Source organism: Sparus aurata, chromosome 22 (assembly GCF_900880675.1).
Source record: "Sparus aurata chromosome 22, fSpaAur1.1, whole genome shotgun sequence".
Taxonomy (NCBI): Eukaryota; Metazoa; Chordata; class Actinopteri; order Spariformes; family Sparidae; genus Sparus; species Sparus aurata.
The window spans coordinates 13,371,607-13,398,630 of NC_044208.1; the positions used below are offsets into that span (position 1 = coordinate 13,371,607).

Below are 27,024 nucleotides of genomic sequence, written 5' to 3' on the forward strand. Positions count from 1 at the left end.
TCATAACACACTTCATCCTGAGGAACAAATCACAGTGGCCACATCCAGAATCATTCACTGCCTTCATTCACCAGTGTCAAAGCTCATCACATCTAATCTACAAGACTTTGCATTTATTAGTAACATAAGGATTAAATTGACTTCTCACCTTTCCACAGCTTGTTTGTCAGAACCAAAAAAAAAACTGGTGTCACAGACAGCAGGTGAGCACTGTGAGATCTAGAGGTGATGTGGATGTCTCTGCTGAGCAGTCGTGAGTTACCCGTCTCTTTATAAGGATGGAGATGGAACAATCTTATCCAGTCATTCTGTATTTCTCAATGTGTTTTGCAATGCTTTTTTTTTTTTTTTACTGAATGTGACGATGACAGATGAAAACAAAAATACATTACTAAGTGCAATTCTTTTTTTAAACAATATCATAAAAATCATTGATGGTGTTGAAAACACACAATTATGCTAAAGGCATTAATTTACATTTTATTTATTTTGGTACATTTTTAAAATAGTTTTCTGTCATTTTCAATGACATCATCAACATATAGATTCACTCCATACAATTTTCATATGAACTCACATTTTTATCATAAAATAAATACACCCTGGACACTGGACTACTTTTTTCAAGTAGATCAAGCCCCATATTTTTATCAGTGTAGCAGCATTTTATCGAGCTGGAATATATTCTTTGTGTTTCGTTTGGGTGGCAATGCATGGTATGGGCATTTAGCTGAGTTTCTCCCGTCATTTCAGAATGCGACATGTTGTGATTGGTGCTACCTAGCAAGCACAGAGGTCATCTATGCAGCACGCATCTCACGCTGCCCCCTGTTCAGTGGCCTTGTATTTCGGAACTCTGAAGTCGGCGCTGTCTATCACCTGCGGCTGGGCTCGCTCTGTCCGCTGCTGCGGCTCGGCGGCTAACAGGCAGAGCTAACTTACCAGCCTACAGCCAACGCTGTGACCAAATACCGGCGACCCACACCCAGACACACACGGCCGACTTACGGCTAAAACCCTTCGCTAATGGTTAACACCACACAGGTGTGTTCTGCATGCAGCCGAAAACGCGGCGCCGTCTGATTAAGCCTGTGATAATAACAATAAAAATTGTCTCTTGACATGAATGTATCAAGTTGTGAATTAGTCTACGTTTGTTCAAAACACAAGTCATTTTGAATTTTTTCCCTAACAAGCTGTATGTAAGTGGCTCAACAAATCTTCTTATGCAGAACCACACCACACACAATTTGCTCGCTGTATTTACTCTGCTCCAACTGCGCCCCGTGTAGTGCATTCTGGTAACTTTTGGGCATTCTGGGTACTTTGCGCCAACCATCTGGGCACCGACAGGGATGTGTTGTTCTTTTTTTAATGTAACGTTAATTATGTTACAATTACATATTCTAAGATTTATTTTTTTTCAGTGTATATTATTATCACATTTGAAAATCTTTGCATGTAGAACATTAATGATGCTCTCTTTACTAAGTTTTAGGTTTATTAGCCGAGATGCCAGGGCAGAATATGTACTTTTTTTGTGTGTTTTAGCCTCACATGTTTGTACTTGATGTTTCCTAAGAAAGGAAGTGATTTATCAGTTTTATCAGCAAAAGAAGAACAAACAAGGTATTTAAAAACTCAAACACGATGGCTGATCGAGCACTTGTTTCTTTGATAGGAGAGAACAAAGAAACAATGGTGATATCACAGGCTGTGTGTGTTTGCGTGTCACGTGATGCCAAGTTAGAGAAGATGGTTAGTTGCATACGAAGACCCTTTGTGAGTCTGTATGACGCATAATTCAACTGACGTCAAATTTGCCATGTAGCAAAGCAAACTCCCAATAACCTGACTACACAGAGATCACAATAACACACAAACGGTGAACAAACACATAGATTAAACCCATTTTAATTACATCAACAAGAGTTAAAAAGTCCTGTGCTTAGCCATGCTATGCTACGCTGTGTGCTATCTATCTCGGGGGTCTGACAACCTGACCATACTGAGTATGCACCTAAGTGTGAGGACTAGGGAATTTTGGAAAACTGAATTAGGTTCAGAGTCCATTCTAAATTCCACAATGAACGACTTCATCTGTGGGTCCTAACATAAGCTGAGGTGCCAGGACAGAAAATTTCCTTTTTTTTGTTTGCGCCTCGTGTGTTTTAATGACAATGCTTGGTGTTTCCTAAGAAGGAAGTGATTTATCAATTTTATCAGCAAAAGAAGAACAAACAAGGTATTTCAAAACTAATGTAAAAAAAAAGTCAACTTCCTCTTTGTAAATGTTAAAAGAATATACAATATATAAGTTCATGATTAAGTCTTGTAAAATAACAGTAAATTCTGAAATTAAATAAAAGGCTACAGACCATCTTGCGATAGCAGGCCAATAAACATGTTCACATTCCAGGGTTCTCCCCAGAAATTTTTAGTGTAGCGGCGCACCATCTGTCCGGGGGGGGGGGGCGAACGCTCGTCACCGTCTGTCCGGGGGGGGGAGACACGGACGGACGCTCATCACTGTCACGCGCGGAGTATAGCAGCACAGCGCCGCTGTTCCACCGTCTGGGGAGAAGCCTGCGTTCCGACCCATGACCACTCAACAGTCATCGCTACATTATCACATGAGTACTCAGTACTCTTACTCGGACCACATTCATCTTTGATCTAGCCTTCAGTGTACTCTCATGTATGCTCAGGAGTTATATTACTGCATGTCACACAGTTGTGATGCTATCGTGTTGGCAATGTCTGCCCACAGACAGACAGACAGACAGACGTGGTGAAATCAATTAAAGTTGCACTTGAGCAGACGAGGATGATTAGAGATGAATGGGGTTAAAAAAATGGCCCTGGCATTTGCAACAGAAGGGCCCCAATTTCTAACACAACGACACAACTCCAACCAAATATTTACATAAAAAGCTTTAGATAAAGTGATAAAGACAAAGTGTAATTAAGAAAACAACACTGATCACTAGGGCTGGGCGATATGGCCTCAAATCAATATCACGATATATTGAGCAACTCACCTCGATAACCATAAATGAACGATAAGTAAACCCCACCCCCCGCACCTAAAAAAAAAGAAAAATAATTCTGTGTATTTACAGAAATGCCACTTTAAAAGACTGTAAAAGTACATTGTAGTTAAGATTTATATTATTTATTTAGTAGTTAAGAACAACTGATAAGCACACGATTGAACCGCTGAAAAGCACAGATTACTTGAAATGACAACAACTGAACAAGTTTAAAAGTATAAAATATACAGTCCCTTATAAACAAATTCTAAGCTTCTCGCTTTTTTTATTTCTTCGAATTGAATCACGTGGTTGTACTGCAGGTGGTGGAAGAGGCTGGATGTAAATAAATAAACATTTTGAGGACTTCAGAATCAGAATCTAAGACATGAGACAAAATAGTAGAGAAGTTGACATTGCTGCTTAATAATATGTTAACCTCTTGAGCATTAGAGAACTTTTTTTTACCATTATTTTCTTTATCATTATATATTTTTGATAGACACAGAATCTGTTTCAGAGGTCAGAGGATCACATGACATGGAAGCTATTGAGAAAAAAAATCATGATTTCTGCATATTAATATTCATATAAAATAGAGGAAGCACTAAAGTACAATAAACACAGCTGTGTCTCATTCGTCCAGTTTACTAATACAATCTGCTGCTGGAGTCACTGGGCCTCATGACACAGAAGATATTTAAAGAACTACAATTATTTTGTATTAATATATTTATGCTAAGTTATTTGATGACAGTCCCTAAATCAGTTTCCAGCGATTCAGTGCCATGTTCTGGGAGGTGAGCTAACCGTCCTCCCGCTGCTCACACTGGGTGAACCTCAGTAAAGTCGCGGCTGGACCCGAGTAGAGCTTAGAATCAAGCCCGACCCGAGCCCGTGCACATTGTGTCCGAGCCCGGCCCGACACATTAAATGTAATAATGAGCCCGAGACCAATTTAAACCCGACAACTGTTTAATACGTGGGCTGTTATAACTGCCATTCTCGACTACTATTGCGAGTTGTTTGAACTACAGAAATCTTAATGAATAATGCAACAAGTGCCGCACTTAATGCACTCGACAAAGCCGACAAATGTTATTATCACGGCCCACGACTTGTTTAACATGGGTCCACAACTCCAACTTGCCTCCAAACTTGCTCAAAGTTAATTCTACTGTTTTTTCTTTTTTTCTTTACATCTTCATGTTCCATGTTGCACTTAAGCTACACAATCAGTGATGCCGGTAACGCGTTACTAGTTTTGTCATTTTCCTTAGTAAAAAATATATATTTTTGCTTTCTTCTTGCGTCTCGGGGAGTTACGTCACGTACGCGAGAAGTCACGTTTTCCAGCATGAGGACACTCACGTGTCAGACCACGCAGAGACACAAATGCAAACAACAATGGAGGGAGGAGAGAGATGCGCGTTTTCTAGCTGGAAATACAGTCATTATTTTGAGTGAATAAAAAACAAAACACAAATGTTTGATCAATGGACCGGCCCGTCGGAAGACAGTGGCCTGTTGCAGCCTTTGAACGCAGCATCATTACACAAACTGTCCGCGACTCACAGCGAGAGTGGGTTCACTTGATAACTAACCTGGCATAGCTGGTGTTGCATCAGCGGGCGGAGTTTGCCATCAAATTAATGTAAAATAAGCACATCGGTATACGCCGGGGTAGATTAATCAAGTGGACCTAACATGTCCCCTGTCCCTAGTGGATGTTATGCCTATGACACCAAATATACCGACATGGCCAAAATTACGTCGGTTATCGTCGTAAATTTCGGTATCGGTAAGTTTTCGGTTTATCGCCCAGGCCTACTGATCACACACTCAATGACACACACAATCACTACAGTCACTGATGTACACTGACAACTATTCAATCCAATCTGAGCGCAGCAGAATGTTAGATGCTACAACATGACATACTCAACTGAGGCACATTCAGCACAGATACATAGGCTCCAGGCTAGAAGTGCAATATGCAGGCATTTTAGCTGAAAACATCCAAAGATTAACTATGGATCAACAGAATGCGATGTTGTTCAATGTTAATGTCATGTCAAAGAAGTCTAAACATAGCCCCCAGCATGGTTCCCCCACAACCTCTCACTTGAAAACCTCCTCCTTCCTGTAGTCCGAATCTCATGCAAGTGTTATAAAATACAACGCACCCCTGGTGCTCCGACAGAATGTCAGCTGATAGTACTGCTAGCTGCATTTGCTAACTGAAATAAGTAGCTATCAGCAGTTAGTGGTTCCTCTAGTAATAAACTGCCACAAATCTATTGATCTTACATATTGCCCCTTTAAAATGAAACTCCCGCCAAAATGCTATCTAGGCGAATGTGATGTAACATGGAAGTAAGTTAAGGTGAACCATTCCTAAAGCTTAGTTCCATATAAATGCACGGATAATTTGTTGTTTTGTCGTTAGCGAAAAACAATATTGACCTTGAAGTTGAAAAAGGAGCCTCATATAAGAAACAATACTAAAATAAAAAGCTGGAAAAGTCACGTGAGATATCGCATGTATAGTTGCCGGAAGACAGTACTGTTCCATGTTAACTCCCCTGAAAGTTACGTCGCATTCAGAGATTGATGCTTCTCTGTTCCCATGACGACTGCGAGTGGAACAAGCTGCCTCTACGGTGAGTTGTTAGAAAAACGTTCCTTTTAGCAAACTCTGTGTAAAGCCTAGGTTGCATTTTGGTGAGAGTTTCACAGGCTTCAAGCTTTACCAGAATATAGTGGTGTAGGGTTGGCACATTTTTGTATATTAAAACCAGAAGTTAGCATCACCCTGGTTCCCTCAGCAAAAAGATGATTAAATTGGATTTTGAATTATTGCAGAAAATAAGCTCTGTGGCCAACACAACTTTATGATACTCCCACTTTCTGTTCAGCAAGATAGTCTTCACAGATGAACACCACTTCAAAGAGTAAATTAATTTGCTATAAGCAAAAAGATAATGTTAGGCTTTAGGCATTGTGGATGCATGACTTAAATGTCACCACCAATAAGCATCTCTAGACATGTTTCCTCTATATTTATCAATCAGCAAGTTGTAAAGTTAGAGTTGTGAAGTTTACAGCTAAAGTCCACCTGTGAAGACAGACTGGTGAGTAGATGAGTGTCCGTGTTCGTCATGATGATGTTTGATGTCTGTTTTCATGAGCCAAGAAAAACAGATATGTTTTCAGCATTTGTCAGATGATTCATTGGCTTTCTAAATCATTTGTTTGGCTTGAGAAAGAGGATAATTGTTTCTTCTCATTAAGGAGCACTCACTTCACTTTTTATCGAAAAGTTAATTGGTTTTCACTGGACAGTGATGAAAGTAGTAGACACAGCCACAGTATATAATATAAAAATAATAAATGTGTCTACCTCATGTAATTAACATGCTGAAAGAGTCCGCTCTCTTCTGCTCGACCAATTATGTCCTCAGTCATTAATGTCTCTTTCTCCATCCAGCATCAGCATGTTTTTGAAATAAGAATCCAAGCAGTGCATTTATACAATTCCTGATTGAAAAAACAACAAAGCTGCAAAAGCTCTTCATGTGTGCTCCTTATGTTATGTATACATTTGAGAACTCCCCCTTATTCTGTTCTTAAAGGAGCCATCACCCGGAAATCGCAATTTCTCTCATTACATCATGCATATTGGTGTTGGACCTCTATTGAAACTTGCCTGAAAAGCTGGAGTTTGAAAGTGGCTGATTTTTTTCGCTTTGGCTCTTTTTCCGAACAGGAATAGCGTACAACAGTGCGCATTCCTAAAGCACGAGATTTTGACTCTGCTCCTGTGGTGATGTTAACACAGGAGGCTACTTGCATAAGTTCGCATAAGCATCGGCTCACAGCCGTCCTCAGCCAGACTTTCTGAGTGAGCATGCCGAATCTGCCTATTTCTCTGTCATTTTCACGCCACACATCGTGACCGCCAGCATTAAAACTCAGGTCTTACATGTAAAACATGAGTGTGAAAAGTAAGAAGGAAAAAAAAAAGAATTTACCATTCAGAGACATCCTGCTGTAAACGTGTCTCTTCCACCGTCTCTGCCTCTTCACTCTCCCGTTCGGGTTCCGAATCCGGCTCGTACATAAATGCCTGAATTGTAAGGTTCGTCATTTAGTGTGTGCGCCATGACAGGGGGCTGTTTATGTTTTGGAGTCTGTGTGCATGCAGGCTAGCCCCCGATTCCGGCTCTGTCCTTCCTGCGGCCAATCAACGCGCGCCTCATTACATATTAGGCGAGTTCAAGATCACGCAGTGCTGCGCAGCGCTGCGCAGCGCTGCATAAATCGTGATGCATGCTGGTTAAAATGTGTCCACGATGACCTGGATGGGAGTGGTTTCTGCTCTGCATCTGATGTCACATGACCTTAAGTTATCGCGGGAGCGAGGCTGCTGCAGAGCAGTTGCTCTCCAGGTACTGCGCGACCACAGACCCACCTTCATGACGTCAGGACTTTGCCCTTATTGGCTGTCATCTACGCTGACGTATATGACGTGTGTTTCGATGAATTTCCATATCCATAAGGCCTCTGCCTCTTTTCTACTCAAATATCAAATACTTTCAGTTAAGTAGCAGCCGTGTGGCTGCACCTATGGGATAGTCACCATGAATAAACCTATAAAATCCTTCATGTAACGCAACAACCCTGAAAGATGTCATCAATAAACTGCTCAGTTCTGTCAGCTTAGGGTGATGATGGAGAAGTGGTTAACTGCTGTGTCCAGTGTTATCTGTACTATCCACTCTTATTAATTAACCCTTTCTGTTCCCGTCACATTAACATTACAAAGAATTATCCTGAGCTATTCTGCGTGTGATGAGATGGCGCAGCGGGACAAGGCATCTGATTCAGTCATTTGTTCTGATTATTGTATTTCATTCATTCAGTGAAATGTATTTAATTCATTGTGATGTTGCTATGAGAAAATGCTTCATCGTATGTGTCTATAGTTATGCTTATTTGTTAAATGTAGTCAGCAAATTCCCCTCAGCTGTGATTTAATCATGATGCATCTAAGCACAGTTGTCATCATAATAATGAATAACTGTTGTAATTGTATTGTTAAGACTTACTATAATGTACCAGATAGACAAAGTTCAAATGTATTTAAGGGTGACATTACAAGGAAAACAGAACATGATCATTTACAGTAAGACAACATTTAGGCTCTACTCTTGATGCGCCACTGTGTGACCGTTTGAAGTGAAGTAATTACAAAGTATCCAAATTTGAAGTTGTTATTGTGACAAAGCTGTCACATTCTGTTGTCTCTAAATATGAACTGTATATATATATATATATATATATATATATATATATATATATATATATATATATATATATATATATATATATATATATATATATATATATGTAACCCCTTTTTCCCTTAGTGCTTAAAATCTGCACTGAGGTCACATCCAAATAAAAATAAAACAGGTCCTAGGTTCTCAGCTAAAGATGATGAATTCGCTTGGGGTTCTTAATTAAGCAAGGGACTTTATCACTTGAGTACAAACAATGGAAAATAATTAGCGCGGTGCCTCCACTGAAAACTTGCTATGCTTTGTGTTAGCAAACTTATGCAAGTCCTCAGAACTCAAATACAGTTTTTAGTCTTAAAGAATATTAAACAACAATATGTAAAAGGTAAGACACAAATATTTATTTTGTTAAACCTTTTAAGATCTTTGGAATAATACCCTTCAAAAGGAGAAATGCTCTAGAAATAGATAAGAAAAATAAAAACAACAAACAAAACACTTCCTGTACATTTAAATCAAGACAGTAATGCCTGAAGCATCAAAATGTTTTTCTTTTTACCCTTTTTAAATCAATAGCACAGTTGTTTCCTTCAACCAACCAATAATGAAAGGTGTATGTGTGTATGTCTGATCTTTTAATCAAAAACTTAACCCTTTTTGTTCTCTCACATCAATGAAATGAATTTAACTTGAGCTCAAACTTAACCTTTTTAAATGAAAATAAACCTATGAAATTAGATTTTTAGCTTGTTTGTAACTTAATCAAATAGTGGTTCTCTTTTTATAAACCATTCACTCATGAAATTATGAGATGTGTTCTTAATATTTTAACTGTATTCACACCTATTAAATGTTCAGAATATGAATTCAATAACACAAATGCATAGAAATATCAAACCAAAATGCATTTGTGTACTCAAAACACAATAACAGTACTCACACCTGTACCATTGTATTTTTCAGTCCACATAGAAACAAAAACAAATGATAATGACCATGAAAAGTCTAACCCAAGCGCTTGGATAATTTCCCTAACCGTTGGGGCCCATTTGAAGCGTTGGTGCACATGAAGTTTTATCCAGTTAGAAGAAGTTAAACTCTGAAACCAGGACAGTTCACACAGTCTCGTGTCTCTATCCTGCCCTCGGCTCCGTTCCAATGTCAAGTACTCACGCAACCTCTCGTCGTAGATGCAATATGGCGTTGCAGCCAGCAAGGCCGTAGAGTGATGTCCAGACAGCCCCGCGCCGACTCCTGTAGCACCGGCTACCTGCGACACGTCCTCGTTCTCTGCTGTCACCTCGTCCGCCGTCCGCTCCGTCTGTACCGTCCGTACGTATGTCGCGTGGAGGCTTTCTCGTGTCCGTGTGGTGAAACAGTCTGATTCTCTGCCACCCAGCTAACTCACAGCGCTCTGCTGGCTAATGTCGGAGCTAGTGACGGAGACCACGCTGTGGCGGCTCGGAAAACTTCACCGTCGTGTAAACTACACACACTCGACTGAGATAAGTGAAAAGAGTTTCTTTTCTGACCAAATAAGTCTCTCTGGGCAGGGCAATATCTGGGCCAACATTGAGTTCAAGTCTCCAAAATACTGACTTTCTCTTTTCTCTGCCGAGGGAAAAAAAAAAACCACCGCCCGCTCGCCACTGTCCAAAGGAACTCTGGGATACTTCCTCCCGCGGAAATAAAAAAAAATAGTTTTTATCAAACAGGAAAAACTTAACCTTTACCATTTTCAAAGACCATAGAATACTTTCAAACAACATAAAACATGAATTACAGAGTTAATATATTAACAGTATTAATTTTAACATGACTATGGCAAAAATAGGAAGAACCAGAGGATTTTGGGAAATGAAGTCCTACTCTACTCCGTCTTCTTGAAGCAATATAAAAGGGATAACCTGCATATTTTTACCATCACTAAAATTATAGAAACACAATAAAATAAAAAATTAATGTTTTTACACATTTTTAGAGAGCCCTACACACTCCCCCCACCAAATATCAGCATGCCCCCATGCTGTCCTATACCACCACTCAATGAGAAACAAAATGTATATTACATACAGTAATTTGGGGTTAGAGCATTTTAAGTGCAAGGCAAGAGTTTTGGTAAACTCACACAAATTTTACATAAAGCTTGAGGTGTACACCACCACACATGTGAGCTATTGTAACGATCAGGAAACAGGATACTACCCACGTACACTGAATGTACACTAGAACTTTTAGGGGCAGTCACAACTTCTTTGATGGGTTCTCCTAAAGTATCATAGGTAAACCTTTCTGCAGGTTTTCTATCTCTCTCTGACCTTCTGAGTACACACGGGGACTCAAGACCTACATTGGTTACCTCTGGGGACACATCATTCTGAACTCTTTCCGTGTCTTCTACAGGTTCAGTATGATTTACTTCAACATCAGATACTGCCGGTAGGTCAACAGGAGACTCAGACTCTCTTGGTACATCAGTATGTTCAGACAATATCACTGACAAATCAGCAACTGGCTCAGTCTCCACTACTGATAGGTCAACACCTGACTCCATGTTCGGCTCATCACGCTCTAAAGACACCAACTCTTGAGCAGTTTGTTTCTCTATCTCAATCATGTTCACATCTTCAAAATAGCATCCAAACTCAGAATCTGAGTCTGAAGAACACCACTCTCTCTGCGGTTCATCAGATGCAAGGTCTACAACTTGAGCAGAGGTTTTACTCTTTTCTTTAGCCTTCCTTCGCCTCATAGCTCTTGGAGAACAAGCAGGCTTTGGAATGTCTCCAGCATTCAGTCTAACATCTTGTCCTAAGGGCAGGATGTGATTTCGATGCATCACCTTGATTGGTCCATTGCCATCCACAGGTCTTAGTCGATACACTGGGAGATCTGACATCTGGCTATCAACCAGGTAAGGATTCGCACTCCAGCGATCAGCCAACTTTTGCTTTCCTTTTAGTCCAAGATTACGGATTAGCACTCTATCTTCAGGATTCAAACAGTGATATCTCACCTTTTGATCATACCTGTCTTTGTTTCCTTGGTTCATCTTGTCAGCATTGCTCTGGGCCAACTGATATGCTGCATGAAGCTCCTTTTTCATCTTGGATACATACTTGGTATGTGAGGCCGTTGATGTACCATCTGCAGACACACCAAAACAAACATCCACGGGCAGTCTTGCTTCTCTTCCAAACATAAGAAAGTATGGGGAGAACCCAGTGGCTTCGTTTGGAGTACAGTTATAAGCGTGCACAAGGTGGGCTACATGCTGACTCCACTTCTGCTTTTGACTCGGATCCAAGGTGCCTAACATATCCAAAAGTGTCCGGTTAAACCTTTCTGGTTGTGGATCACCTTGGGGATGGTAAGGAGAAGTTCGAGATTTCTTTACACCCAACATTGTCAACATTTCTTTTACCAGCTGACTTTCAAAATCCCTCCCCTGATCCGAATGTATGCGGGCAGGAAGACCATAATGGATGAAGTACCTCTCCCACAATGTTTTTGCTACGGTTATGGCTTTCTGATCACGTGTCGGGAAAGCTTGTGCATACCGTGTAAAGTGATCTGTTACAACTAAAACATTACACACATTCCTGCTGTCAGGTTCAATGGATAAAAAATCAATGCATACAAGATCAAGGGGACCTGAACTGTGCATGTGAGACAGTGGTGCAGCTTTTTGTGGCAAGGTCTTCCTCTTTATGCACCGCTCACATGTCTTACAGTGAGATTCTACGTCCACTTTCATGCGCGGCCAGAAAAATCTGTCGCGAACTAGAGCATATGTCTTATCACAACCTAAATGTCCAGTCTGATCATGCAAGGAGTTCAGAACAAAACTGTGAAACTGTTTAGGAAGTACAAGCTGCTTTCTGATACGTCCATCAGACAACTTCAACGTTCGGTACAGGAGCTCTTGCTCAACTGACAACTTATCCCATTCTCTTTTGAAAAGTCTGAGGTCAGGATGATCTAACTGAATGCTATCTGCAGTTCTACGCTGCTGTACAGCAAACAACACCTCTCGCATGCAAGGATCATTTTTCTGAGCAGCTAGCAGTTCACTTGGACTGAACTTTGGCAATTGATCTGTCACTACAGCTGCGGTCTGACAAAACGCTTTGGGCAAAGCGGAGACATGAGCACCTATCTGCTGAATGACACAAGGATAAGAGAGATCGCTTGCTCCTTTCTCTGTTGAGGCAGACTGACAAAGTGCTCGCACTCCAGGAACAGGTATCTCATGCCATTCACCAGCATCAGACAAGCTTTGATGGGGACGCCTGGATAGCGAGTCTGCATCGATGTTATTTCGCCCTGGCCTATATTTAAGACTGAAGTTGTAAGTGGACAAAGCCGATAACCATCTGTGTCCGGTGGCATCAAGTTTTGCTGACGTCAGAATATAGGTCAAGGGATTGTTGTCAGTTCTCACTTCAAACTCCACACCATACAAGTAGTCATGTAGTCTGTCCACCACGGCCCACTTTAGAGCTAAGAACTCTAGTTTATGCGCGGGATAGTTTTTCTCAGAGGGTGACAGGCTTCGGCTAATGAACGCAACCGGTCGTAGTCCTTCCTCATATTGCTGATACAACACACCACCAAGACCATCTGTACTAGCATCAACATGCAAAACGTATGATCTCTGAGGGTCGGCAAAAGCTAATACGGGTGCCTGTGTCAACCGGGTCTTAAGCTCTTGGAAAACACTTTCACAGCGCTCACTCCACCTGGCCCCGAAAGGTTCTGAGGGTTTGAAAAAGGACTTGTGACTGTCTGGCTGCCCAGCTTTCACATTCTTTGCTCGGTAACTAGGTGGATACCCTTGGAGCAACTCATTGAGAGGTCGACACAGTTTGGAAAAATCTCTCACGAAACGGCGATAGTAGCCACAAAACCCTAAAAAGGATCTGAGCTCTGTCACTGTCTTGGGTCTGGGCCAGGAAACAACGGCCTCTATCTTAGATGGATCAGTGGCAATTCCGTCTTTTGACACTATGTGCCCCACGTAAGTGACTGATGTTCTGCCGAACTGGCACTTATCCAACGACAGTTTTAGACCCTCTTCTTTCAGTCTGTCAAGGACTTTTAACAACCTCTCTTCATGTTCCTCAATGGTTTTACCAAAAACGATCAAATCATCCAGATACACTAGAACCTCCAGAAAGTTCATATCTCCGATGGTTCTTTCCATCACTCTCTGGAAGGTTGCAGGTGCTCCCGAGATTCCTTGAGGCATGCGTTCGAATTGATAAAAGCCAAGGGGACATATAAAGGCTGTCTTTTCCTTGTCGGCCTCACTCATTGGGATCTGGTAGTATCCGCTCCTCAAGTCTAAGACACTGAACCATTTGCTTCCAGACAATGAGTGGAGCGCATCTTCAACTCTGGGAACGGTATACTGGTCTGGGATAGTTCGCTGGTTCAAAGTTCGATAATCGACACACATTCTTACTTTCCCAGTCTTCTTGCGAACCACCACGATCGGGGACGCGTAGGGACTTCGGGACTCGGAGATGATGCCGTTTGCTTGAAGTTCCTGCAGATGTTTGCGTACATCCTCCAGATCAGCAAGTGGCAAGCGCCGAGATCTTTCTCTGAAGGGTCTTGTGTCTGTTAATCTAATGTCATGTTTTGTGTTCTTAGAACAGCCCACGTCCCACTCATGACATGAAAAAACATCTTTCCTCTCCAACATTTTATGGCAGAGACGATTTCTAGCATCTTCGGGCATCGGAGAATTGCCAAAATCGAACGAGGAAACGGTGAGTGCGTTAGGTGATTCCTTTACTGCCCTGGTGGCCACTTGTGGAACCATCGCAACTGGAAAAACATGAGCCAGCGGAGTTCCCCGCTTCAGAACAATCTCCTCGGCTGAAGTGTTTTTGAGAGTCACTGTGATGCGTTTGTTGTACACAACGGATGCTGGGTGTACTTCAGGTCTCACCTGGAGCTTCCCATCTGACGATTCCTTAGGTTGCTCTACAAGTGCTAACTTGTCATTAAATTCACCAGGGAACTTGGCTATGCCGGTAACATGTAACTGTTTTCCTGGTTGAAGAGTCAATGGCCTATGCTGCATAAACCACACAGTTCCATGCTTTTCAGTCTCCTCAAGGGAAACATCTGTATTTGCAAGCGACTGATAAGCGTCTCTGATCAATGGATGAATGTGTAACGTGCTCATGAATCTGTCACCTGCTTCCTGTTTACAGGAGTCAAACAACTGTCTCACTAGACTGGTGTTGGTGCCTACAAGAAGGGCTATGCTTTCATCTTTTACAGGGTCTGGACACACCAAGGCCAATGTGTCAACAGTCTGGGGCACGCCAGCCACGCTTTCAGTAAACTCAAGCCTGATTGGTAGGTAACCATCGTAAGGGTATTTGTGAGAACTTAACCCCCATATCTCAAGATTCTCGACAGGCTGAACTGCTAAATGTTTCAAGTAAGTGTTATAAAAGCTCCTGTACAATATAGTGACTTGTGACCCACTATCTAACAACGCTTTTGCATACACTCCCTCTATCAACACAGGTACAACAGAGGTGGGTCCTACCAAGCCTTGTGGCATGTTGGAAGTTACAGCAGGTGAACAGTTTGTGGAACGAATTTCCTTTGGAGCCCCGTGCCGTTCCTTCACCGAGCTCCGGCAGAGTTTCCCTGTTTCTTATGCATTCTCAGCAGCTTCTGATTTACTTTTCTCAAGTCCTCGTAACCTTGGCATTCCCTCCTTGTATGCCCATCTTCACCGCACTTATAGCAAAAGATGTCTGATGTAGGGTACTTAGAGGTCTTGATTTTAGGTGAGGTACTCTGAGCAGCAACCTCTGACACATGCATATTAGACCCCGTCTTGGACACATCAGGGCTAGACGTCACAGTAGCTACACTCAGTAGTCTAGACACCTGTGAAGACAGCTCTTTGACTTCTTGTTTCAGACTGTCTAATCCAGAAACTGCAGATGTATCAGGAACAGTTGAAGTGTTAACTTTAGCTCTTGTTTTCACACTCTCTCGACCACTTATCCAGTTCTCCTCTTCTCTCACTTCTTTCATCAGTTGAGAAAAAGAAGGAGGGTTCTGTAGAGTGTGGCTCATTCTAACACGTAACGCAACCATGTCAGTGGTCAAAGCACCTCTAATCAGCTGCTCCATTCTTGCTCTGTTCATGCCTACAGACTCAATGCCACCTTTCAGTAAGGCTCGATGGAGTAGCTTATCCAACCGATACAGGAAGACAGATAGTTTTTCTCCCTCTTCTTGATAAGTATGCCTGAACCTAGCCATGAGATCTGGCCCACTCTCCGTAGTGCCATAGGCTGTCTCGAGTGCAACTAAATAGTCTGTGGCGGTAGCAGAAGGATTGCTAACCTTCAGAAACCTTACAATATCAGCAGCAGGTCCCTTCAAACTTTCAACAATGCGCTGCTTCTTAGCTGCATCACTACACTGCCACTCACTAATCATTTGAGTGGCCTGCTCCATCCAGGCATCGTATTCTTCTTCGCCTGGTGGAACAGGTTTCAAACCAGAAAACAATCTCAGCTTTCTGTAACCCAGACCATCAGCCGGCCCCTGACAACACTTGTCTACCAGCCTACCAATAGCATTCACTAAATCTGTGTTCAGATCTGATTTTGGAGGTGGTCCTTCAGGCACAATGGACCTGATGTCCTCCAGGGTTTTACCTTCTTGGTGTAGTAGGGCCAGCAACTTCGACTGAAAGTCTGCATCAGGACCCTGAACAACAAGACTCTGGACTAAGTGCACAGTCCAAGGCCCAGCTTCTCCCTCAATGCCTATTTCAGGGGGTACACTATCAGGATCTATGTCAGTTCTAGTCTCCACTAGTATGAACAGCTTGAGACCGGTGGTGTCTCCACGGCGTCCACAAATCTTAGTGCGCCCGAAAACCTTCACTGTGTCCAACACTTTCACAATGGTATCATCCACTACATCTATGGGTACATTACTCAATACAATGGCGTGGGATAAGCTGATATTCACTTCCCTGCTCCACTCCACAGCCTTATTGAGCTCCATGTTTGAAACAATGCAAGCACCCGACAATAAGATCACACAAAAAAACTTCACCGTTATCAGTAAACTCACTGTTAAACACACTGTCCCTCGCGTAGTAAAAAAAAAAAAACCCGATCCCAGCGGTGCCTCCAAAATGTAACCCCTTTTTCCCTTAGTGCTTAAAATCTGCACTGAGGTCACATCCAAATAAAAATAAAACAGGTCCTAGGTTCTCAGCTAAAGATGATGAATTCGCTTGGGGTTCTTAATTAAGCAAGGGACTTTATCACTTGAGTACAAACAATGGAAAATAATTAGCGCGGTGCCTCCACTGAAAACTTGCTATGCTTTGTGTTAGCAAACTTATGCAAGTCCTCAGAACTCAAATACAGTTTTTAGTCTTAAAGAATATTAAACAACAATATGTAAAAGGTAAGACACAAATATTTATTTTGTTAAACCTTTTAAGATCTTTGGAATAATACCCTTCAAAAGGAGAAATGCTCTAGAAATAGATAAGAAAAATAAAAACAACAAACAAAACACTTCCTGTACATTTAAATCAAGACAGTAATGCCTGAAGCATCAAAATGTTTTTCTTTTTACCCTTTTTAAATCAATAGCACAGCTGTTTCCTTCAACCAACCAATAATGAAAGGTGTATGTGTGTATGTCTGATCTTTTAATCAAAAACTTAACCCTTTTTGTTCTCTCACATCAATTAAATGAATTTAACTTGAGCTCAAACTTAACCCTTTTAAATGAAAATAAACCTATGAAATTAGATTTTTAGCTTGTTTGTAACTTAATCAAATAGTGGTTCTCTTTTTATAAACCATTCACTCATGAAATTATGAGATGTGTTCTTAATATTTTAACTGTATTCACACCTATTAAATGTTCAGAATATGAATTCAATAACACAAATGCATAGAAATATCAAACCAAAATGCATTTGTGTACTCAAAACACAATAACAGTACTCACACCTGTACCATTGTATTTTTCAGTCCACATAGAAACAAAAACAAATGATAATGACCATGAAAAGTCTAACCCAAGCGCTTGGATAATTTCCCTAACCGTTGGGGCCCATTTGAAGCGTTGGTGCACATGAAGTTTTATCCAGTTAGAAGAAGTTAAACTCTGAAACCAGGACAGTTCACACAGTCTCGTGTCTCTATCCTGCCCTCGGCTCCGTTCCAATGTCAAGTACTCACGCAACCTCTCGTCGTAGATGCAATATGGCGTTGCAGCCAGCAAGGCCGTAGAGTGATGTCCAGACAGCCCCGCGCCGACTCCTGTAGCACCGGCTACCTGCGACACGTCCTCGTTCTCTGCTGTCACCTCGTCCGCCGTCCGCTCCGTCTGTACCGTCCGTACGTATGTCGCGTGGAGGCTTTCTCGTGTCCGTGTGGTGAAACAGTCTGATTCTCTGCCACCCAGCTAACTCACAGCGCTCTGCTGGCTAATGTCGGAGCTAGTGACGGAGACCACGCTGTGGCGGCTCGGAAAACTTCACCGTCGTGTAAACTACACACACTCGACTGAGATAAGTGAAAAGAGTTTCTTTTCTGACCAAATAAGTCTCTCTGGGCAGGGCAATATCTGGGCCAACATTGAGTTCAAGTCTCCAAAATACTGACTTTCTCTTTTCTCTGCCGAGGGAAAAAAAAAAAACCACCGCCCGCTCGCCACTGTCCCAAGGAACTCTGGGATACTTCCTCCCGCGGAAATAAAAAAAAATAGTTTTTATCAAACAGGAAAAACTTAACCTTTACCATTTTCAAAGACCATAGAATACTTTCAAACAACATAAAACATGAATTACAGAGTTAATATATTAACAGTATTAATTTTAACATGACTATGGCAAAAATAGGAAGAACCAGAGGATTTTGGGAAATGAAGTCCTACTCTACTCCGTCTTCTTGAAGCAATATAAAAGGGATAACCTGCATATTTTTACCATCACTAAAATTATAGAAACACAATAAAATAAAAAATTAATGTTTTTACACATTTTTAGAGAGCCCTACATATATATATATATATATATATATATATATATATATATATATTTATATGAATAAAAGTAATCAGATGAACACATCCTCTGCAAAAATACAGGCTTGACACATGGGTCTTGAACCCCGGTCGTTTGCATGCAACACAGCTGCAGTTCCACTGCTCTATTCCCTCAGCCCAAATGTTTTCGGTCAAAACCTCGTGCATAATCTCCTGTGAGAAAGTCGCGGTATGAAAAAGTGTCAGGACAAGCTCTATGTTTTATTTTATTTTTTTCTAATATGTTTTAAGAATTGATCCAAAGCGATCCAAGAGGGACTGGATATGTAAAAGAACAGGTGATGACTCCTTTTCGTGCTTTTATCTGTTTCAGCTGAAGGAAGGATGGACTCTCAGGTAAGTCTTCTAATTATCAAATCTCTGATCTGTGTAAACACATTTGCGGCAACCAAAAAGGTTTTTCGTATTATAACAACATATTCATATCTACAGGCTACACCGCCCAGTACTGCACTTATACCACTATGGAAAATGAGTCCAAGGACATCATCAGTGTTGTCACTGTGGACAAGAGACAAACCAGCCATAACAGTGTGATCATGGAGAAGCATGCCTTCATACAGACGTTTGACAGCCTTCTGGAGGACCTGAACATCAAACAAACAATCTGCATCAAGCCATTAGTTATATCTGTTCTGCCAAGGTAGAGTTGAAAATAATAATTTAAAATAATTAATAATGATTTTATTATGCAGCATTGGTATGTGTTTTAACGCGACTGTTCTCTTTTCTCCATAATGGCCTCAGCTACATGATCCAGAGATGTGAGCAAGAAAAGAGTGAAGACAAGGCCATATTGTTTACCACACATTTATTTTATTATGAACATGTAAAAAAATACAAAATAAACCTATGTACATAATACAAATTTGAATAATTCTTATATAAATATAAACATTTATATTGCACACAAATAGTTTTTTTTTTTGGATGAAAGTGGAATCTTTGGCTAAAAATGTTATTTTTTTGTGGCAGACGTATCGTTAGACCTGGGCATTTGGGGCTATAGCTCCGGATGTTTTGGGAATAGCCCTGGATCTCTGTGCCTTAAAAAATAAGGGAACAAAGAAATTAAATATAATTGCCTAATGATGAAAATAGCCCCAGAGGTTTTTATGTGGTTGCATATCGAATGACCAGCAGTCACAAATGCAACATTGTCACCAGCACAAATTGCGCAAAAGCTGACATGGCTTTCCTTATGGCATATGTCCATATATGGGCAGAGTCAGAATAATTTGTAGCAAATTCAACATCAGTGTTATTCTTTCCCCCTCTATGCATCACTGATATTACCAGAGCCCGTCTATTAGCCTACTGTTTAGTACTATTGCAGCGTCTATAGTAGTTAGTTATTATGGATACACAGAGGTTCTTTGGAAAAAAAAGTTGCAGCCAGAGCAAGAAGACGTGGAGAGTGAGACATCATCTTCCCAAACCACTGATAATACTTTAATCAGCTCAGGTTCGTGAAAAATTGAATGGTGGTCGTAAGTGTAGTCTGGGTGTGTAGTCTCTGTTAAATGATGACTTTTTTTCTCTTAATACCCTACTGAACAATGAAGCGAAGAAATTATAATAGGGAATGTTCTACATGCTCTGATAGCCTATGCACACAGCACATGTCTTTTTACAGGCCACAATATCTTTAACATAAACATTACTCAGTAGGCCTCTAGTGAGGGAAAATTAGCTTTATTCGTGATTAAAATATGATGCTGAGGACCCCAACGATCAAAATCTAAGTTGAAATTGCTTCTTTAACAGCCCAATTTTCAAATTTCACCCCCGGCAATTCAAATATTTCTCCCCGGGACCCCCGATAAAAAAAGACTATCTGCTGGCAGTGATGTCGCTTAGGCGTAACTCTAATCTGACCACTTTTTTCACTAACGAGTAATCTAACACGTTAATATTTCCAAACCAGTAATCAGATTAAAATTACATATTCAAGACACTGTGAGTTACTATTATTTTTGTCATTTTCCTTATTAAAAATATAAATTTTAGCTTTCTCCTTGCATCTCGGGGAGTGATGTACGGAAGAGCATTAGGGCCACATGTGAATTTTTTTTTTAGTTCTGATTTTAAAGTCAGAATTCTGAGATTAAAGTCAGAATTCTGACTTTTTTCTCAGAATTCTGACTTTTTTCTCAGAATTCTGAGATTAAAGTCAGCATTCTGACTTTTTTCCTCAGAATTCTGACTTTTTTCTCAGAATTCTGACTTTAAAGTCAGAACTATAAAAAAAATTCACATGTGGCCCTAATCCTCTTCCGTAGTGATGTCACGTATGCAACAAGTTGCATTTTCAGCATGTGGACAACATACGAGTAAAACCAAGCAGCGACACAAACATGAACAACAACGGAGGGAGGAGAGAGATGAACGTTTTCTAGCTGGAAATACAGTCATTATTTTGAGTTAGTGTCAGCTAAAGATAAGAATATTAATATCGTTGTACACTCTGTGCTGGCAACAAAGTACTATGAAGCTTCAAAAACAACGTCAAATTTGAAGAAACATTTGGAGTTGCAGCACAGTTAATTTACAGAGCAAGTCCCAGCAGGTGGTGTTAAGTAGAGAGCTGCGAGCAAAGTGAGTATTGGTAAAACTGTTTGTCATTCTTGTATCGAGGTGGCAGGGGTGTTGTTGGCAGCTGCTGAATGTAACTAATAAAGTAACTTGTAATCTAATTTAGTTGCTTTTAAAAACAAGTAATCAGTTAAGTAACTAAGTTACCTTTTAAACTAGTAATCAGTAATCAGATTACTTTTACAATGTAACTGAGGCAACATTGTCTGCGGGGCTAAAGCCCCAGATGTTTTGCACTCCTAGCGACGCCCCTGTTTTGAGGTTTTGTGGTCACTTTTAAACAAAACAGTTGAAAATATCAGTCTGGCACCCTAAATGGAGCTTCCTTGTACCCTGTGTAGTTCGCAAAAGGGTTAGGGAATTTGGCCCGGATGCGTAGAATACAGCAGCTTGGTATCAGCCTCCAGTTCCCTCTCCCCAGACGCCCATTCTGCCAGATTGTAAATTGCCGGTAGGCAGCAAACCAAAACTCTCTGTTATCGGTGCCCACATCTTGGCTGTCCTCCAGAGCAAAGATGTCATTCCACGTCATCCTAACCAGACGCAGTGTACCCTCATCCAGTACAGTACATCTCCAGGTGGGCACTTCTGCTCACTGACACTGGTCCGGAGCCTGTCGACAGAACAAGCTCTCCATTTGGGTTGGCATTCGTCGGCAGTTCAGGCAGGTGCACCACGCAGGCTGCCCTCTGCCTGGAACATGTGGTCCTGGTGTCTGTTGCCAGAACTCCAGGATGTCCAGCAGCACCCCTGGTAGGCAGGTCACCACTGACTGGAGAATGACATCCCTCTCCTCCTGGCTCAGATGTTGTAAAGCCGTCTATAAATTGATCAAGAAAATAGGTTTACATGGTTAGATTAATATTTCAAGCCTGTGTGTTCTTTCACTCATTCATTTAAACAAAATTTTTTAAACCAAATTGCTATAACCAACCTGCATCTCAGCTATACTGGCAGCTCTAAGCTGTGCCAGCTGAATTCTGTCCTCCTCCCTGAGAACTCCAGTGCGCTGCTTGCCCCGCGCCCTGGTGCTCTGGAAGGAGCTCTGGACTGCAACCTGCTGCCTTCACCCCTTGACCGTGTCCTTCCTCGACCTTCGACCTCTTCCTTTCACTTTACCTCACCCGCCTTTGCCTTTACCCCTTGTCTCACACTTTCCCATGACTCATCAGAGTCTGGGGCAGGCTGAGGCACATACGCCTCCTCTAAAGTTTCCTCCATGTGTGCCACTCCTCCCAGAGTCAATTCCAAATCCTGAAACAAAAACAATGAGAACAATAATAATAAGTATAACTCTATTAATCCTCAAACGGATGTTATGATTTTATTTGATGTTATTTTTATTCTGATTCAACTTAGTGTAATACCACTTATGACATATTGACATTTCTGTTTTGCTTGTATTTATTTGTTATGGCGCAGTGCTATTCATACCATTCATATTGTCTTCTACTAGTAATGGTTTCACAAATTATCTCAGTGGCACTGGAACATAACACTTGGCTTGAGACATTAAATCATACTATTGCTGTTACATGATAATGACTGCACACTTATGTCAGCTTGTTAGCTAGCTTTATCCAATGTTATAAATATTTGCTGTAGGTAATAACCACAGTCAGAAATAAGGTGCAGCCACAAAGCCAATTGCTCGTAAAATACCATAACATTAGTGGCCGGCACATTAGCTTCACTCACAAGTCACAAAACAATGGTTATCGCTAGAGTGGCTGGTGAAATTTGAACTTTAGTAACCATTTGGCCACTGTAAGGTAAACTTACTTTACATTACCACTGTCATTTTGCTGAATGAATGTGCTAATGGTGTCAAAGAAATATACTAAAGTTACAGTATGTATATATACAGTATATAAATATACTAAAGGGGGGTCAGATTCATAGACATCCTCCTGTATGTAATATTAATTAGCTGCATGTTTCTAATTAATGCTCTTTTATTCATTTCAGTTTCTGTTGCACCTACTTCTGGAGACATTCAGCAGAATTTCCCCTACAACACTGGAGTGGACAGTTCATGGATCCCCCCTGCAAAACTAGAATCGACTGATTTGAATAGCTAGATGATAGTGATGATCTGTTCTATGGAGCAGATGACATTTTCATCGCCAGCATACCAGATGCCACCCTAGCAGTCTTTGAATACTCCCTTCCACTCTCAGCAGCCCCTTTTAGATAGAAAAGGCGGCAAATTTGTGACAAGGTAAAGGTGGTAATGTGCTGCCCTGTTATTGTAAAAGGGAGGTGTAATATTCCTCCTTTTCCAAAAGCCGCCACTTGGCTGCCACTGGGGTAGGCGTAAACATGTGACATGGCGTGAAGCACGGAGTTGGGCAGTGAACAGTGACAACAAATTTGTCTTCAAAATAAGAGCTTCACATTGCACCCCATTGGAGTTTAGAACTGGGTTCTTAGCAGGAGGCTTTTAATTTGAAAGTAGTGACTGTTCGTAGCTTGCCGCTAAAACAACAAGCAAACACAACCAAACAGCTCAAGAGACTGAGGAGACGCTAGCATCTCCTGGATCTCAGCGGCTTTCCAGTTGCTCATCATGATGTCCGCAGATGAAGTAATGGACTGGCTGCTGTGATCAGCTGTTTCCTGGATATAAAACACCCTGGCTGCGAGTCGCACGACAGTGCACATCATCGACACCTCCGCCCATCTCACGCAACTGCCGGCACATTGACGTCTCGATTTAGATAGCAATGGAAGCGGAAATAAGTGTACCCTCGGAGGCGGCAAATTGGCGGACAACAACAGACTACTGTTTATCATTTCAGGTTAGGCTCACCCTTAAGTATTTGGTGTCGTTTGGGTAAATAAATTTCCCTTATTTTGGACATCTGTTTGTTTTGGTGATACATTCTTGTGAGTGTGGAAAAGAGAGATATCACTATGTTATGTTTGGTATCCCCTAAGATGGGGCATAACACCTACACACATTATCAAAGTTTATTCCTGTATACATGATAACACTGCAAGTAAAATCCCAAGAAATATCGATTCCTACTTTGTTTTCAGCAGACTGGCTTTCAACATTAGGATGCTACAGTGGGATCATTCTGAAATATCTTTGCTGTTTTAGGCGACTGGTTATCCAAATAAACAAGCCAATGAGTCTAAATTAGTGCCTCATATCCAGACAAAATAACATGTTTTATGTGCATCAAAACATCAAAACACTCTCATTGTTAATACTGCAGTCTGTCAGAGAGAAGTGTGTTAATCAATCATGCAAATGCCTGTGTGGTACTAGTATGAGTATGAAATAAGGAAAAAAACATATTGACACATTTTCATATGATGTTGATAAATGTAAAGCCATTTTATCATAGTGAGTCCAATAGGGTCAATATTGCTTCAATTATAAGTGAAAAGTATCATTGTTATCATAACATTGTGCTATAAAATAGACGTTAAGGTCGTTTGCCTAAGTATGACCGATTGTATTTTGTGGGCAATGCTAAGGCAGAATAAGTAACTTCAGAAAAAGGGTCAAAGAGTTTCACACTCTGGAGGGTTAAGGTCTTTTGCCTTAGTAGGGCAGAACTGACCCTCAACTTAAAATGGGAAACAGTTACTCACCAACAATGACTTTTGATGTTTTCTATTTCATAAATTCCACAACCTCACCTTTGTAAAGTGGCCAGTTGTGACATCTAATGTAATGGTCGCACTGCAGCAACAGTTGATAGATTTAAAAGTCCCATTTGTAAGGAAGTAGACTTTTGAGTCTCATTCAGTACTCAAATTCTAATGCTTTTGGGATCGTAGGTCGGGTTGAACTCCATCCCAAAGTGTCAATATTTGACAAATTGGGATTAAGACTCAACAATCTACTTTTCTTACAAATAAGATTTTTAAAGATAATGACAAAAAATGAATTCTTACTGCTAATGTTCCTCCCAACATTTGATGGTTCCAGTTTCTCACTTGTGGGTATTTGCTCATTTTACATTTTAATACCTTGAATGTCTTTATCTCTTCTGGAAAAAGCCAACAGAACAAATGTCATTTACATAATGATCATCTTGGCTCTTATACATTTGACTGTTGTTCTGATGCTTTATAGACCAAATGATTCATCCGTTGATGGAGGAAATGTCAGAATTAAATCATTTTCAAAGTGCTGCTTTACAAGAGACACAAGTACATTCAGAAAGAGAAAGAAATAAGAAGAAAGTTGATTTAATAAACTGATCACATCAACACACATTATTTAGATCTACTTAATGCAAACATTTACTTCTGACTTAATAAAAAATCACCAATGAAATTACAAGCACATATTCACTTAAATAACACCACAACACACAGACGGTCTTTTGGAATGCAGCTTTATTCAGCAGGATAGTTTTCACTATCAAGCAATTTTACATCTTTCAACATCAATTGGAGCTGTGACTAAAATCACTTCATCTCAAGAGCTTCATGTTTACTCATCTAATTATCTGTTGCTTTGCAGAGCACAAAGATATAGCTGAAACTATATCTTCAAAATGAAGAACAGACTCAGTCTTCATAGTATCTCCTCAATTTATCATCAGCCACTTTGTCTTGGGATCTTCCCCATCCTCCAAGTCTATACCAAGTTAGAGATGGGGGAAACCAAAGAGAGGAATCAGTCAAATTATCAACAGAGGTCGATTAACAGAATCTTAATTGACATACTTTAATAAGAAATTCACTGATTCCAGCTTCTGAAATGTGTCGACTTGCTTCTTTGCCCTCTATTATATCATCGTGAATTTAAATAGGTTGGAAAAAAAAGGTACTTGAAGACATCAACTTTTTATTTTTTTTCATTTGTCTGTTCGAAATCAACAGAAATATTCAGTAATACATACAATCCAGGTCTGCCTCCTAAGGGGACAAATAGATAAAAATGAGTTAAATAAATATCTTTGCATTTAGAAACCTGCATCCAGTAACCTGCATTGGGACTGCGGCTGAAATTTAGCAGCTATGCTAAGTCTGGCACATTTACGCTGATGTTTAACGCATCAATGTTAATGAATGTGCATTGTCCCAACTAAATAAATAAATAAATTAGAATAAAAATAAAAGAACATTACTGATGCTCTCTTTACTTAGTCTTAGGTTTATTATCTGAGATACCAGGACAAAATAAAGATTTTAGGTAAACAGAAATAAATGAAGTTGTTTGTAGTAAGTTAGTACAATCTAGTGGGATTTGTTGATCTCAGACTAAAGTAGCCTGCTGTTTGTGTAAATTAGAGGTCAATCTGTTAACGTCATTTCAGTATGTATGAAAGCTAGTGACCTACCGCATGGGTGCCTGAAGCATCTAGGTCGACCAGGTCGATAACGACTTTCCCCAGGTTCAGCCATGATGACGACCAACGTCAACACCAGAAAGATCATAACACCCTTCATCCTGAGGAACAAATCACAGTGGCCACATCCAGAATCATTCATTGCCTTCATTCACCAGTGTCAAAGCTCATCACATCTCATCTAAAAGACTTTGCATGTATTAAAGTAAGAGCAGGATTTAATTGACTTCTCACCTTTCCACAGCTTGTTTGTCAGAACCAAATAAAAAACTGGTGTTACAGAAAGCAAAGTGAGCACTGTGAGATCTAGAGGTGATGTGGACGTCTCTGCTGAGCAGTCGTGAGTTACCGTCTCTTTATAAGGATGGAGATGGAATAATCTTATCCAGTCATTCTGTATTTCTCAATGTGTTTTGCAATGTTGAGTTCTGCACATGGATGATAAGATGTTCATCTAATCTCTTTGTAATGACATAAATTTCACTGTTCTAATGTCCACTCAAAGTTACACAACACCACTTATCATTCCCCCCGGCTCTGTGGCCTCAAAAAAATGTGACCATTAAAGGTTCTGTCCTCAAACTATTTACAAGAATAAAAAGACAATGTATTATCTCCTAAAAAGACTCTTGAAAAGAAGAACACCATGGC

General features: G+C 40.6%; 2 long non-coding RNA genes across 2 annotated transcripts; one reads left to right on the forward strand and one right to left on the reverse strand.

Moving 5' to 3' along the window:
* Nucleotides 1-5,671: 5,671 nt before the first annotated feature.
* LOC115573623 (uncharacterized) lies at nt 5,672-19,264 on the forward strand. Its single transcript, XR_003982315.1, has 4 exons — nt 5,672-5,695; nt 18,774-18,796; nt 18,893-19,103; nt 19,208-19,264. It is a non-coding gene; the product is annotated as an uncharacterized LOC115573623 (long non-coding RNA).
* Nucleotides 19,265-25,396: 6,132 nt separating this feature from the next.
* LOC115574545 (uncharacterized) lies at nt 25,397-26,702 on the reverse strand. Its single transcript, XR_003982509.1, has 3 exons — nt 26,608-26,702; nt 26,365-26,474; nt 25,397-25,658 (listed from the first exon to the last, which is right to left on the reverse strand). It is a non-coding gene; the product is annotated as an uncharacterized LOC115574545 (long non-coding RNA).
* Between the last annotated feature and the right edge of the window lie 322 nt (nt 26,703-27,024).